The sequence below is a fragment of the Nomascus leucogenys genome, chromosome 22a, assembly GCF_006542625.1.
Source record: "Nomascus leucogenys isolate Asia chromosome 22a, Asia_NLE_v1, whole genome shotgun sequence".
Taxonomy (NCBI): Eukaryota; Metazoa; Chordata; class Mammalia; order Primates; family Hylobatidae; genus Nomascus; species Nomascus leucogenys.
Window position 1 is genome coordinate 32,459,330 of NC_044402.1, and position 16,832 is coordinate 32,476,161.

General features: G+C 41.6%; 1 protein-coding gene and 1 pseudogene across 4 annotated transcripts in view; one reads left to right on the forward strand and one right to left on the reverse strand.

Annotated features, from left to right (window-relative positions):
- Window positions 1–16,832, forward strand: part of STRN3 (striatin 3) — a 134,299-nt gene that overhangs the window by 2,334 nt on the left and 115,133 nt on the right. The window lies entirely within an intron of this gene.
- Window positions 5,320–6,005, reverse strand: LOC100598769 (annotated as a pseudogene).

Below are 16,832 nucleotides of genomic sequence, written 5' to 3' on the forward strand. Positions count from 1 at the left end.
AGGTCTCCTTAACAGCAGCAGCAAAGTGTTTTAAGGGAGATTCGTTTTGCTTGATTGCTTGCTTTCAGTTCTATTGGTACAGTACTGTTATTAGCCATCCTGAGTTTTTGTTTGTTTCCTTGTTTTGAAGAAGTCCTACAGTGTTTCTAGACTCTTTATTTCATACTGATTCTTTCAGAATAAAATGTTCATGATGGCGTTGGTTTGGTTTTTTTTTTTTTTTTGAGTTATATATTTAAAATGTTTTATTGGGTTAACTTAGTTAATAAGGTTTCTAGTTTGCATCAGGAATATTGAATTTGCTTTAGGTGCCTTCAGTCTACTGAGATTGCTTGTGAGATGCATATTTTAAAATGTATGTGTTGAACACATATTTGTGGGAGGGTGTAGTGAAGCATCAGTGGATTTTTACTGTAAACTTATTTTTAAGACAATCTAGAAATAAGACAACTTACATATTATTATGTACAGTTTCCGGTGCACTGTCATCTACACGTATTTTTAAAGTGTTAATTATTGAATAGTTTCAATAGAGAACATGAAGAGCTTAAGGAATACCCCATATTGATGTAAAATTTTAATGGGGAATAATATTTTCCCTGGCTTTGGGAAAGATACTAAAAGGAACTTTGCAGTATGATTCTGTTCTCTGTAAAAAGAATTTAGAGTAAAGGTCTGTCTTAGAAACTTGGAACCAAACCAGAGGATCACGTCTTAAAGCTCTTCTGTCTCTGATTCTTCCTTACCTTGGAACCATTGTTAGGAAGGTCGTAGGACAGTGGTTTCTTAACTTTTATATAACATGAATTACCAGAATTCCGCAGACAGTCCATTTTCTTCAAGCCCTAGATCAATCGAGATCTCCAGAGGATAAGAGGCCTGCATATTTTTTAAAGTTCTACAAGTGATTCTTTCTTCACAGTAGTGCCTGTTAAAGAGAAAAATCACTACACTACACTTTTTTGTAATTTCATAGTAGATTCATTAAAATCTTGTCATGGAAAAGACACTAGGATTTGCAAATCACTATTCCAGACCAGCTTTGAAAACCCTGAAAATAGAAAATTCAGGAGATTCCCCCCTTAAAAATGAAGAAATCAAGTAAGTCTAAGCAAAATATCTCCTACTAACTTAAGGATCTTTAAGCAGTAACATCTATCATGTTACGACTTCTAGAAGTTAGAAACTGCCATTTAATCAGCATTATAACCTTATGAGGTGGGTATTCCTATTTTACAGGTGAGGAGACAAATTTAGGTAGGTTAAATCATTTTGCCAAAGTCATAGCCATAAAGAATTGCAGCTAAGATTTGAACCCAGGTCTGTCTGATTCCAAAGCCTGTGGTCATATTACCCTCTTGTAACCATCATGTTATACTGTCTTAGCACTTTTTTATAGAGTGGAATCTGACTTGTAATTCTTCATCTAGTATTGCGTGGCCTACGCTACTTGAGTACATTTCAATAAAGTTTTATTGAGCGCCCGTGATGCTGCTGCAAGGCATAGTTTATATATATTGCTAATGTGTCCTTATATTTTTCTTTATAGTTTGTATATAGTAAGTGGATTTTGGATATATACAAAATGCTTGTTTGCCAAGTGTAAAAATATGACATAGCTAATAAAGAAAATGTAGTCAAAGAGCTTATGTTCTTTTTTTTTTTTTTGAGGCGGAGTCTCACTCGACTGTTGCCCAGGCTGGAGAGCAGTGGTGCCATCTTGGCTCACTGCAAGCTCTGCCTCCCGGGTTCACGCCATTCTCTTGCCTCAGCCTCCCGAGTAGCTGGGACTACAGGTGCCTGCCACCACTCCCAGCTAATTTTTTTGTATTTTTAGTAGAGACGGGGTTTCACCGTGTTAGCCAGGATGGTCTCGATCTCCTGACCTCGTGATCTGCACACCTTGGCCTCCCAAAGTGCTGGGATTACAGGCGTGAGCCACCGCGCCTGGCCGACAGTGATTTTTCATAAAGATGTTCCCTTTGTTCTGGGATTTTTAGCCTTCATACATTTTTACTGTTAGGCATTTCCTTTTTCAGATGATGGTGATAATAGTTAAAAAAATTTTATTGATAGTATTAAGGGAGTCCACTACCTTGCGTCAGATTCCCTGTTTTTTTTTGAAGCTCTTGAAATGAAGTTTAGGGACCACTGATATAGAATTCTCTTTATGCTCCTCCACTACCCATTAACCTCACTCTATGTCTGCCTTTTCGCTCTCTTCTCCCCTCCCTTCTAAACACTTTGTAGAACACTATGTTTTCTGTTCATGATTGACCTTCAAATTGCCAAATCCTTTGGCCTTATAAACCATATGTACTTAACCAAAACTCTGTTGTTAACAAATTCTTCAAAATTATTTTCTTTTGCTTCCACTCTGTTTTTCCTGTCGTCTACTTATCACTTTCCTTCATATATTTTCTTTCTTTTGTTCCCAGTTGTTGTTATGTGGGGTTCTGGTTCTATTTTATGTTTTTACTGTATATTCAGAATCAGATTTTTAGCTACCATGTACCATCTTAATAATACCTAGCATTTATTTACTCTTTCCTAATTGTTATTTCAGTGCTTCAGTATTTCAGTATTCATTTAATTCATTCAGTATTCATTTAATTCTCAAAACAACTCAGTGAGGTTGATACAGGTATAGTTGGTGTCCTTTTTTTCTTTTTTCTGACACTGGCATATCGAGGCCCAAAGGTTAAGTAATCTATGCAACTAGGAGGCAGTAGAACTGGGATTTAAACTTAGACTGCCTGTAGAGGCCATGTTCTTAACCACTACTAGCTACTTGGCGTTCAGATGTCCCTTGTATTTCTAACTTCCTGTTTAGTTTTTCTACCTCCAATTCAATGCATCCATTCAGTTAATCTCAAGTGCCTGCCTCTTCCCCTTGACAAAACACACTTGCTCATTCTTTATTCCTTGTCACATTAAAGTTAACACTATCCTCCCTATCGCTAGTACTATAGAGGTCATTGAACCTTCCCCCTCCGTATGGCCTGTGAGTTTTATTGATTCCAGCATGATTATTTGGTGATACTTGAGTGCGATTTTGTGCTAGATCCTGGGTGTATAATGATGTATGAGACAAAGACTTTGTCCTCAGGGAGCTTATACTCTAGAAATAATTTTTTTTTTTCAATAGAGGGTCCTGCTCTGTTGCTGAGGCTGGGGTGCAGTGGTGCCAACATGGCGCTCTGTTGCCGAGGCTGGGGTGCAGTGGTGCCAACATGGCTCACTGTAGCCTCAGCCTCCTGAGCTCAAGCGATCCTCCTGCTGCAGCCTCCCGAGTAGGTGGGACTACAGACATGTACTATCACACCAAGCTGTTTTTATTTTTAGTTCAGATGGGTTCTCAGTTTGTTGCCCAGGCTGGTCTCGAACTCCTGGGCTCAAATGATTCTCCCACCTCATCCTCCCAAAGTCCAAGTATTGGGATTACAGGCATGAGCCACCATGCCTGGCCAATAAAATGTTACAAACAACAAATTAACAGAATGCTGAGAGAATAAATGATGATAGGAAACCTGTATATGTAATGGAGTTTCAGATAATACCTAATATTTATTGAGTACTTTCTTTTTTTTTTTTTAGAGACAAAGTTTTCGCTCTGTCACTCAGGCTGGAGTCCAGTGGTGCTATCTCAACTCACTGCAACCTCCACCTCCTGGGTTCAGGCAGTTCTCATGCCTCAGTCTTCTGAGTAGTTGGAATTACAAGCACCCACCAACACACCCAGCTAATTTTTGTATTTTTTGTAGAGACGGAGTTTCACCATGTTGGCCAGGCTGGTCTTGAACTCCTGACCTCAAGTAATCTGCCTGCCTTGGCCTCCCAAAGTGCTAGGATTACAGGCATGAGCCACTGCACCTGACCTGTTGAACACTTTCTATATGGCTGACATTATTTTTGGTTCAATACATTTAATTCTCATAAAGTTCGAAAATGTATACTTTTAGATCTGAAGTATCGGGAATACCTAATTGTACAAAGAGCATTCCAGTTGGAAGCTACAGCATTTAGCAGAAGTTCTAAAGTAGGAAAGAGCTTCATTTAAACTGTGTGAACTGGCCAGGTGTGGTGTCTCACGCTTGTAATCCCAGCACTTTGGGAGGTTGAAGTAGGAGGATCACTTGAGCCTAGGAGTTGGAGACCAACCTGGGCAACAGTGAGACCCTGTATCGAAAAAAGAAAAAAAAAAGAAACTGAGTGAACTGGATTGTAATGATTCAAAAGGCTGAGTAATATAGATAACATCAGTATCCTAAAATATGTTCTAATTCACTGATTCTTGATTTTTTGGGGGATTGTATAGTCCCCTTTGCATATATTATGAATGCTATGGAGCCTCTTCTAGTTTTTCTTCAAAAAGGATAAGAAAATTTTGCTTAGAATGCCCATGAAGCCTGACTGCTGACCTAAGGAAGTAACTGATTTAATCTGTGCTTTTTGTTTCTGTACTAATATTGCCTTAGTTCAGAAGTTCTCACCTCCTGCCAGAATTCTTTGAGATAATCTCCTGACAGGTTTGTTTCATCAATTGCCTTAGTTCAGAGTACTCCTCCTGCCAGAATTCTTTAAGATAATCTCCTGACAGGTTTGTTTCATCCATTGCCCCTCTTAACAGTTTATCCTTTTTATCATAAATATAATTGTATTATGTATAACCCTCCTTTAATTTTTTTATGAAAAGTTTTAAACATGTATGAAAATAATACAGTATCGTGACCTCCCACAAACCTGTCACTCATCTTAAACAGTAATGACTCATGATCAGTCTTGTTTTACCTGTACTTCTATCCATTCATTGTCCATTCCAAATTATTATTATTTTATTTATTTTTAAGAGACAGGGTCTCGCTATGTTGCCCAGGCTGGAATGCAGTGGTGCGATCATAGCTCACTGCAGCCTCAAAACTCCTGGGTTCAGATGGTCTTCTCACGTCAGCCTCCCAAATAGCTTGGACTGTAGGCATGTGCTACCACGCCTGGCTAATTTTTTTTTTTTTAGTAGAGACAGGGTCTTTCTATGTTGTCTAGGCTGGTCTTGAGATCATGGCCTCAAGTGATCCTCCTACCTTGGTGTCTCAAGAGTGCTGGGATTAAAGGCATGAGCCACTATGCCTGGCATGCCTCAGCCTCCAGAGTAGCTGGGATTACAGGTGTGCTACCATGCCCGACTAATTTTTTGAATTTTAGTAGGGATGGGGTTTTACCATGTTGGCCAGTCTGGTCTCAAACTCCCGACCTCAGGTGATCTGCCCACCTTGGCCTCCCAAAATGCTGGGATTACAGGTGTGAGCCACTATGCCCTGCCTAAATTTTCTTTTCTTCTATTAGTGCTTGAAGTTACTGAGTTCTGAAGTTGTTGAGCTTCTCTCTGCTTTGCTATTGATTTGAGCAAGTTCTGAGCACCATGGCCTTCATTTTCTCATTTTCTGCTTTTTTTGCAAGTTGATCAACAAGCTCAATTAAACCACCAACTGTTTTCTGAAACTGGCCAGTTTTGTCCACAAAGTTCTTGCACTCTTCCTTGAGCTCTATGGTCTGCTGGGTAACCTCTGAGTCCGACACCCACAGCTTGTTCAACTCATCAAAGTGCAGTCCCTCTTCACCCAGGACGTCCTTTACCATAGTTGTTTCCCATCCAGGTTCCCTAGAGAAGCTCTGCTCTGAAGGAGTGACAGTGACAGTCAGGAGGAGGTGTGTCATAGGAACAAGGGTTGAGAAAGAATAAAGTTCGCTTGCTTGTCACAGGTATTGTTCATTCAACACACATTTCTTTGAGTGCCCACTACATGCCAACACTGCTAGATGCTGGGGGTACAGAGATGAATGCAACATGGTGCCCACGCTGCCGGCCCTGTGGCAGCAGCTTACTATGGCCCAGGCTGATGTAGACTGGCAGCTTCTCCCCATCACTGGCAGCTGGTATGCAGGCAGCCTGCCTCGGCTGTTGCCGTGACTACAGAGACTCTTTACCCATGACCTGAAATATATTTTTATTAAGGTTTTTTTTTTTTAACAAAATGCTTTTAAATTTATTTAAATTAATTTCCTTTTTTTTTTTTTTTTTTTTTTAATTGAGGCAGAGTTTCATTTTGTTACCCAGGCTGGAGTGCAGTGGGCGCGATCCCAGCTCACTGTAACCTCCGCCTCCCAGGTTCAAGCAATTCTCCTGCCTCAGCCCCTTGAGTAGCTGGGATTGCAGGCATGTACCACCATGCCCAGCTAATTATTTTGTATTTTTAGTAGACATGGGGTTTCACCTTGTTGGCCAGGCTGGTCTTGAACTCCTGACCTCAAGTGATCACCCACCTCAGGCTCCCAAAGTGCTGGGATTACAGGTGTGAGCCGCTGTGCCCAGCCTAAACTGTGTATGCTCACTTTTGTGTGTACACACTCACTGCCCCTCATAAGACAATTTAGGTTCACAGCAAAATTTAGCAGAAAGTACAAGCAGTCCCCTACCCCAAAGTTTTGCCTTTTCCAGAATACATTCATATACCTTCACGTGGTATCCTTGGGAGAAATTTGTTCCAGGAGTCTCCTCCAGGATACAAAATCCTCAGATGCTCAAGTCCCTCAATACAATGAGTTTGTAACTTATGCACATCTTCCTGTATATTTTAAATTTCTAGATTACTTTTTTTTTTTTTTTGAGACGGAGTCTCGCTGTGTCGCCCAGGCTGGAGTGCAGTGGTGCGATCTCGGCTCACTGCAAGCTCCACCTCCTGGGTTCATGCCATTCTCCTGCCTCAGCCTCCCTAGAAGGTGGGACTACAGGCGCCCGCCACCATGCCCGGCTAATTTTTTGTATTTTTAGTAGAGACGGGGTTTCACCTTGTTAGCCAGGATGGTCTTGATCTCCTGACCTCATGATCTGCCCGCCTCGGCCTCCCAAAGTGCTGGGATTACAGGTGTGAGCCACTGCGCCCGGCCTAGATTACTTATAATTATCTAATATAATGTAAATGCTATGTAAATAGTTGTTACACTTCTTAAAAATTTTTATTTGAGACAGGGTCTCAGTCTGTCACTCACGCTGGAGTGCAGTGAAACAATCACTGCTCACTGCAGCCTCGATCTCCGGGTTCAGGTGATCCTCCCACCTCAGCCTCCTCAGTAGCTAGGACTACAGGCACCCGCCACCACACCTGGCTAATTTTTGTATTTTTTCTAGAGACAGAGTTTTGCTAAGTTGCTGAGGCTGGTTTCGAGCTTCTGGGCTCAAGCGATCTGCCATCCTTGGCCTCCCAAAGTGCTAGGATTATAGATGTCAGCTACTGCAGCTGGCTAGTTGCTATAATTTTTAAAAATTATTTTTTGGCTGGGCACAGCGGCTCATGACTGTAATCCCAGCACTTGGGAGGCCAAGGCAGGTAGATCACAAGGTCAGGAGTTTGAGATCAGCCTGGCCAATATGGTGAAACGCTGTTTCTACTAAAAATAAAAAATTAGCCAGGTGTGCTGGCACGCGCCTGTAATCCCAGCTACTTGGGAAGCTGAGGGTAGGAGAATCGCTTTAACCCGGGAGGCGGAGGTTGTAGTGAGTTGAGATCGCGCCACTGCACTCTAGCCTGGGTGACAGAGCGAGACTCTGTCTCAAAAAATATATATTTTTTAAAATTATTTTTCCGGAATACTTTTTGCCTTGCCATTGTTTGAATCTGTGAATGGGGAACCCTTGGATACAGAGGGTTGCCTTAGTTTGAATCATATAATATAGAGCCTTTTCACTTAGTAGCAGTGTATTTAAGGCTTCTCCTTGTCTTTTCTATGGGTTGATTATTTCTTTTTAGTGCTGAACAATACTCCATTTATGGATGTGCCACAGTTTGTCTATTCACTTTTTGGAGGGTATCTTGGTTACTTTCAAGTTTTGACAATTATGAGTAAAGGCTGTAAACATCTACGTGCAGGTTTTTGTGTGGATGTATAAGTTTTCATGTAATTTTGAGTAAATACCAGGGAGTGTGATTGTTGGATCATATGGTAAGATTATATTTAATTGTGTAAGAAACTGCTAAATGATCTTCCAAAGTGGCTGTACCATTTTGCATTCCCACCAGTAATGAGTGAGAATTATTATTGCTCCACTTTCAGCTTTTGGAGTTGTAGTGATTTGGATTTTAACCGTTTTGGTAGTTATGTAGTGGTATCTCACTGTTTTTAATTTACATTCCCCTAATGAAAAACAGTATTGAAGCCAGGCATGGTAGCATGTGCCTGAAGTCCCAGCTACCTGGTGGAGGAGTGAGATGGAGGATTGCTTGAGCCCCAGAGGTTGTGGCTACGGTGATCCATAATCACCCCACTGCACTCCAGCCTGGGTGACAGAGTGAGTCCCTGTCTCACAAGGTTCTGTAGAGGCCTGCTGGGAACAGAACTGAACTTCTAAAAGTAAATGTCTTGGCAGCTGCTTTCCAAGGCCTGGCTATAAGTAAGGTCTGCAGTGCCAAAAGGAGCATACACCTCTTCTTAAAATTGAAGGTGTTGGCTGGGCATGGTGGCTCATGCCTGTAATCCCAGCACTTTGGGAGGCCGAGGTGGGTGGATCACCTGAGGTCAGGAGTTCGAGACCAGCCTGGCCAGCATGGTGAAACCCTGTCTCTACTAAAAATACAAAAAATTAGCTCGGTGTGATGGCGCATGCCTGTAGTTCCAGCTACTCAGGAGGCTGAAACAGGAGAATTGCTTGTACCTGGGAGGTGGAGGTTGCAGTGAGCCTAGATCGTGCCATTGTACTCTAGCCTAGGTGATGAATGAAACTCCGTCTCAAAAAAAAAAAAAAAATGAAAGTGTTTAATCCCAAGATGAAACTGAATTCTATTTAAGAGATGTGCTTATGTGTATAAAGCAAAGAATAACATAGGTAAACAGAACAAAACTATAGTAATTGGGGAAACGCAACTGATACCTGTGGAAACATGGCATGGTTTGTGTCAAATTCTGAAGCAGCCTTCCTGGTAAGGCTGCTGGACACAGAATACTCTTCAAGGAAACTAATGAAAAGTAAATAAATACAAGTGGGTGTGAGGCCGGACGCGGTGGCACTCACGCCTGTAGTCCCAGCACTTTGGGAGGCCAAGGCGGGTGGATCACTTGAGGTCAGGAGTTTGAGACTAGCCTGGCCAACATGGTGAAATCCTGTCTCTACAAAAAAAATAAAAAAATCAGCCGGGCATGGTGGCGCATGCCTGTAATCCCACCTACTTGGGAGGCTGAGGCAGGAGAATCGCTTGAACCTGGGAGGTGGAAGTTGTAGTGAGCCAAGATTGTGCCATTGTACTCTAGTCTGGGTGACAGACTCCAGCCTGGGCAACAGAGTGAGGCCCTGTTTTTTTTTTTTTTTTTTTTAAGTGGTTTTGTGTTCTTGTAATGAAAAAGAAAAAAAGGTTAAAAAAGGATGTGCTTTTGACCAATATATAATGCTGTTTCAAGGTAGTACCAGTACCTTGTGTTCAGTGGAACCAAGGTAAACACAAGGCATTGGTATTACCTTGAGATAGCATTACACCTAAGTGGTTTCAGTGAACAAGATTTAAAAGACTAGAATTAAAGCAATTATAAATGTAAAGTAAAATTTTGGACCACTTTTAGATAGACTTTATAAAAAGACGTAAAAATTCCTATTAAAAATTTTGCACTTTGGCCGGGTGCAGTGGCTCACGCCTGTAATCCCAGCACTTTTGGAGGCCGAGGCAGATGGATCACGAGATTAGGAGTTCGAGAACAGCCTGACCCACATGGTGAAACCCCGTCTTTACTAAAAATACAAAAATTAGCAGGGTGTGGTGTCACGCACCTGTAGTTACAGCTACTCGGGAGGCTAGGCAGGGGAATCACTTGAACCCGGGAGGCGGAGGTTTCAGTGGGCCTAGATCACGTCACTGCACTCCAGCTTGGGCAACAGAGCAAGACTCTGTCTCAAAACAACAACAACAACAATTTTTGCACTTTCAGGACACTTACAGGCTCCTTCTTATAATCCCAGCACTTTGGGAGACCAAGGCAGGAGGATAACTTGAAGTCAGAAATTCAAGACCAGTCTGGGCAACAAAGTGATACCCTGTCTCTACAAGAAAATTAAAAAATTAGCTGGACACAGTGGTGTTGTACCTGTAGTCCTAGCTACTCGGGAAGCCAGGGCGGGAGGATCGCTTGAGCCCAAGGGGTCAAGGCTGCTGTGAGCCATGATCGCACCACTGCACTCTAGTCTGGTCAATAGACTGAGACTCTGTCTCAAATAATAATAATAATCATAATAATCATAATGATTGCTTTGAGAAGCCAAGGCAGGAGGATTGGTTGAGGCCAGGAGTTCGAGACCAGCCTGGGCAACATAGACCCCCCTTTCTACAGAAAAGAAAAAAATTAGCCGGACATAGTGACTTGCACCTGTAGTCCTAGTTTTGGAGGCTCAGGGGAGAGGATTGCTTGAGCCCAGGAGTTTGAAGCTATAGTGAGCTATCATCACACCACTGCACTTCATCCTGGTAAAAGACTCTGTCTCTTTAAAAAAAATTATATTTTGAATAAGTAATACGTGGTTCAAAATTAAGTCTTATACTCACCATGATCCTATCTACCACCCCCCACCGCCAAGTTAGTAATCAACTACTTTTTTTTTAGTCTGTGTGTGTCCCTCTCTAGTGTTTTTTATGTAGGTAGATGAAAGCAAATATGTTTTTGTCCTTTTCTGGTACAGTGTGGCAAACTATATAACCTATTTTTCACTGTAATTTTTTTTTTTTTTGAGATGGGGGTCTCACTCTTTCGCCCAGGCTGGAGTGCAGTGATGCGATCTTGGCTCGCTGGGCCCTCTACCTCCTGGGCTCAATTGATCCTCCCACCTCAGCCTGCCAAGTTTGGGACTATAGGAACATGCTTCCACAACTGACTAATTTTGTTGTTGTTATTGTTTTGTAGAGGTGGGGGTCTCCCTATGTTATCCTCCCACCTCAGCCTCCAAAGTTTGGGACTGCAGGCACATGCTTCCACATCTGACTAATTTTATTGTTGTCATTGTTTTGTAGAGATGGGGGTCTCCCTATGTTATCCAGGCTGGTCTTGAACTCCTGAGCTCAAGCATTCTGCCCACCTCAGCCTCTCAAAGTGCTGGGATTATAGGCATGAACCACTATGCCCTCCCTACTTTTTCATTTAACATGTTGAGAGATCATTCCAAACCTGCTAATAGAGAGCATCCTCGCTTTTTTTTTTTTTTTTTTTTTTTGAGATGGAGTTTTGCTCTTATTGCCCAGGGTAGAGTGCAGTGGCGCAATCTCAGCTCACGGCAACCTCTGTCTTCAGGTTTCAAGCGATTCTCCTGCCTCAGCCTCCCAAGTCGCTGGGATTACAGGCACCCGCCACCATGCGCATCTAATTTTTTTGTATTTTTAGTAGAGACGGGGTTTCACCATGTTGGTCACGCTGGTCTCTAACTGCTGACCTCGTGATCCACCCGCCTCAGTCTCCCAAATTGCTGGGATAACAGGCGTGAGCCACCGCGCCCGGCCCTACATCCTCACTTCTTTTTAACAGCTGCATAGTATTCTGTGTAGATAGGCCATAGTTGATCCATCTAATCCACTGTTGCTGGACAGTTGTGTTAAATTTTCATAAAATGTTTGTAGCTGTGTTCTTTCTTAAATGTGTGAGCAGTCAGTCTTGCTGCCTCAAACTCTATTGTGTTTCCTTTTTGTTACTGTTGTTAGAGGTGTTAGCAGTTGTGAAAAATTTAAAATTTTGTGTAACACTTTATTTCATGGCTTGCATTTAAATCTGAACTTAGGATGTTTTTGCTTTGAAAGCTGTTAACTGGGGCTTGCTTTTATTTAAGTTATCTTTCACCGAAATCCTGGAGAAGAGAGAATGAGAAAGAAAACAAAGATAACAGGATGAAGTGGGTTGAAAGAGAAATAATATGAGAGAGTAACAATGGATAAGGGTAACAATACTACACTGATAGTTATCTCAGATAACAAAAATATTTCACAGTGGCTGGAGTAGTATTTATTGTGTTGCTTTTTACTTTTTCTTTTTTTTGAAACAGAACCTCGCTCCGTTACCTATGCTGGAGTGCAGTTGCGCGATCTCGGCTCACTGCAACCTCCGGCTCCCGGGTTCAAGCGATTCTTCTGCTTCAGCCTCCCAGGTAGCTGGGATTACAGGCGCCTGCCACAATGCCCAACTAATTTTTTTTTATTTTTGGTAGAGACAGGGTTTCACCATGTTGGTCAGGCTGGTCTCCGACTCCTGACCTCAGGTGGTCCTCACGCCTTGGCTTCCCAAAGTGCTGGGATTACATCCATTAGCCACTGCCTCAAAAAAATAAAAAAAAATAAATAAAAATAAATAAGGGTTGGGGATTGAGATTCTAGCCTCTGTTTTTATGAATCTTTCTATTTTACGTATGTAATTGCTCCCTGGTCATTTCCTTGTTAGCACTTAACATGTTTTGCAATTTTATTTTATTTTTTTGAGACACAGTCTTGCTCTGTCGCCCAGGCTGGAGTGCATTGGCATGATCTCAGCTCACAGCAACCTTCACATCCCAGGTTAAAGCAATTCTCGTGCCTCAGCCTCCTGAGTAGCTGTAATTTCAGGCGTGTGCCACCATGCTCAGCTAATTTTTTGTATTTTTAGTTGAGATGAGGTTTTGCCATATTGGCTAGGCTGGTCTCGAACTCCTGTCCTTGAGTGATCCACCCAGCTCGGCCTCCCAAACTGCTGGAATTACAGGTGTGTATACCCAGTGTGAGAGTAAAGGGTCTGGCACATAATAGATGTCTGCCAAATATTTGCTAAATAAGTGAAATTGCCGAGGACATCTCATTAAACTGTTAGAGATGAGAGCTTGACTTAAATTTTTGTGGTGTGTATATACTAGGAGAAAAAGTCCACCGGATGGAGAAAAAGTCCACAGGATGGAGTAAATTAATACTGTTTGTCAAGCCCTCATTTGATACTGGAATGAAAACAAACTTTCTGGGTTTTATTAGATTATAATTTTGTCTCCCCTCCCTGTCATGGGAAATGGAGTATCAGAGAAATCACTTCAATTAAAATGTTTGTTTTGTTTTTTGAGACAATCTTGCTCTGTCACCCAGGCTGGAGTGCAGTGGCGCAATTTTGGCTCACTGCAACCTCTGCCGCCTGGGTTCAAGTGATTCTCCCACCTCAGCCTCCTGAGTAGCTAGGATTACAGACATCCACCACCATGCCTGGCTAATTTTTGTATTTTTAGGAAAGACAAGGTTTCACCATGTTGGCTAGGCTGGTCTTGAACTCCTGACCTCAGGTGATCCACCCGCCTTGGCCTCCCAAAGTGCTGGAATTACAGGCATAAGCCAGCACACTTGGTACTTCAGTTAAAAATGAATCATTGCCCGAGATTAATGCACTGTGGGGGGGGGTACTTTATCCCTTCGAAATGAATGAATTTTATGAAGAATGTTTAATGACTGTGCAATGCTTACGTTAAACTAAAAATAAGTTTTGTGTGCCATAAATCAGCTATATGAAAAAAGTACATCGAAAAAGTTCAGATATTTTTAAATACTTTGCGATTTTTTGGTGATGGGATTATTGGAAACATTTCTTTTTTCCTTATTTTAAAAAAATGACCCACCAAACATTATAAAATATATTTTTTTATTAAAATTGATAAGTTTCAGGAGTGAATTCTTTATGCCAATACATAGTCATTGTTGAAAAAATAGTTATAAAACAAAGCAAATGTGTTAGTTTTAATGAATTTATAGACTAGTTTGTCTTTTTCCTATTTCCTTTTTTACTGATTTCTTCTTTTGTTTTTTATTTTACTTTTTTTTTTTTTTAGAGACAGGGTCTCATACTATCGCCCAGGCTTGAGTGCAGTGATGCGATCAATCATGGCTCACTGTAGCTTTGTTCTTCTGGGCTCAAGCAATCCTCCTGCTTCAGCCTCCTCAGAAGCAGGGACTGCAGGCATATGCCATCATGCCCAGCTACTTAAAAAAATTTTTTTTCATTGAGATGATGTCTCAGTATGTTGCCCAGGCTGGTCTTGAATACCTGGTCTCAAGCAATCCTACCACCCCAGCATCCCAGAAGGCTGGAATAACAGGCATGAAATCAGCACCTGGCTTCTTTTTTACTGATTGTTTAGAAACTGTCAAATATGCGTTATTACTTACTAAGATTTTATTTTATGATGTATTTAAAATTTTTTGTGTTGACGTTTAGCCACTTTTTATTTTGAGAGTTTTTAATATTTTTTATTTGTAGTCAAAGTAATACATTTATATGAAAATTAAGTTACAGAAATGAAAAGAAAAATGGCAATGGTTTTTTGTAATCTTGATTTTCCAGGAACAACCACTGCTATATTTTTGGGTGCATATCTTTTCAGAGTTTTTTCCGTACAAATGCAAAAGTGGTTTTCAACTGGGGCGCTGTGCGGGGGTGGGGGGGTAGTTTTGCTCCCGTGGGACACTTGTTTGGCAAGGTCTGGAGACATTTTTGGTTATCACAGTTGGAGGCAGGTGCTCCTGGCATTTAGTGGAGAGTGGACAGGGATGCTGCTAAACATGCACAGGATAGCCCTCCATGTCCCAAATAAAATATTAGCCCAAAATGTGAATAATTGCTGAGGTTGGGAAACCCTGATATACAACTATATATATGTATTGGTGTGTGTGTATAGCTATGTCATCTCATATCCTTTCATGTCTAGTGCCTGGTAGTAATACAATTGTTGCAATAAATAATTGTTGGGATGAATATATTGATAGAAAAGAAACTCATACTAAGTTAATTTATTTTAAATATTTTATTTCAGTATACATAGATCTACATTTTTTTGTGTGTTTATAAAATACTGTTTTTCTTAATTTTTTTTCTTTTTTTTGAGACAGGGTCTCTTTCTGTCTCCCAGGCTGGAGTGCAGTGGTACAATCACAGCTCACTGCAAACTAAACCTCCTGGGCTCAAGTGGTCCTTCCTCCTCAGCCTCCTGAGTAGCTGAGACTATAGGTGTGTGCCACCGTGTCCAGCTAGTTTTTGTATTTTTTGTAGAGACAAGCTTTCACCATGTTGCCCAGGCTGATCTCAAATTCCTGACCTTGAGTGATCCACTTGCCGTGGCCTGCTAAAGTGCTGGGATTACAGGTGTAAACCACTGCACCTAGCCGTTTCTAAAATTTTACTGAAAGAATACGTATGCAAATACTACACTGCTTACTGCCAAAATGGTTGTTCCCTACTCAGTCCACCTTTCTAGGCCAGCTTTCCAGAAGCAACCACTTTCAACTCTTGTGATATTTACTTATATTTAAATAATAGACTTACCACTATTTCTTGTCTCTGGCATTTTTTTTTTAAAATGATGCTGCTAAATATCCTATCTGGCAATATATAATTTTTAGGTTCGTTTATTTTTTTGAGACAAGGTCTTGCTCTGTCATTCGGGCTAGAGTGCAGTGGTGTAATCATGGCTCACTGCAGTCTCAACTTCCTGGTCTCACTCGATCCTCCCACCTCAGCCTCCCGAGCAGCTGGGACTACAGGCGTGTACTCCCACGCCCAGCTAGTTTTCGTATTTTTATAGAGACTGGGTTTTGCCATGATGTACAGGCTGGTCTTGAACTCCTGACTCAAGCGATCCATCTGCCCCAGCCTCCCAGAGTGCTAGGATTACAGGCATAAGCCACTGCACCCAGCCAGTTTTTTCTGTTTTCTTTTCTTTTTCTTTTTTTTTTTTTTTTTTCAGACGGAATCTCGCTCTGTTGCCCAGGCTGGAGTGCAACGGCGTGATCTTGGCTCACTGCAACCCCCACCTCCTGGGTTCAAGTGATTCTCCTGCCTCAGCCTCCCAAGTAGCTGGGATTATAGGCATCCGCCATCATGCCCGGCTAATTTTGTTTTGTAGAGACTCGGTTTCACTATGTTGTTGGCCAGGCTGGTCTTGAACTCCTGACCTCAGGTGATCTGCCCGCCTCGGCCTCCCAAAGTGCTTGGATTACAGGTGTGAGCCACCATGCCAGGCCCAATTTTTTATTTACTTCAGAGACAGGGTCTTACCCTGCCGCTTAGGCTAGAGTGCTGTGGTGGGATCATAGCTCACTGTAACTTGGAACTCTAGGCTCAAGCGATCCTCCCCATAGCTGAGACTATAGGTGAATGACATCACACCTGGCTGTTTTTTTTTTAATTTTTGTAGGGATGGAGTCTTGTTATTTGCCTAGGATGGTCTTGAACTCCTGGCCTCAAGCAATTCTCCTGCCTTGGCCTCCTAAGTTGCTGGAATTATGGATGTGAACCACTGCACCTGACCATCTGACAATATTGAACATTACCTTTTGGCTTCTTACTATGTTAGTAGGATTTATTACACCTCTTATATCTCCTTTCATCATATTCCAATATAGATAATATTCCAGTATAGGTAACTCTTAAGATGTATACTGTAGTTACTTTTCTGTATATTTTGTTTTATTTGGAGTTATTTGCCTCCTTTTTTAATTTGCCTAGTTTTCTAGGTATGTATTGCTATGTTTCCAAAAGATTCTACAACTGTTAGGGTTTTTAAATTAAAGACTCCCAAGCACATCACATTGTCTACCAGTTCTGCCTTTTGTGTATGTGCTTGGAGGGGGAGGAGAAGACTTGCTTTCTAGAGCTATCCATTCTCTTGCTCTGATGTAGACTTGTTCTCAAGATCTGGTATCAAGTTCTAATGTCTGCTGCGGTCCTTCCGGAAATCTCTTTTTATTGGACCCTTTGTTGGCTTACTCTTTCATTTTGCTGAAATGTTATCTAATTGTTTCTTGAGAAAAGTTGGA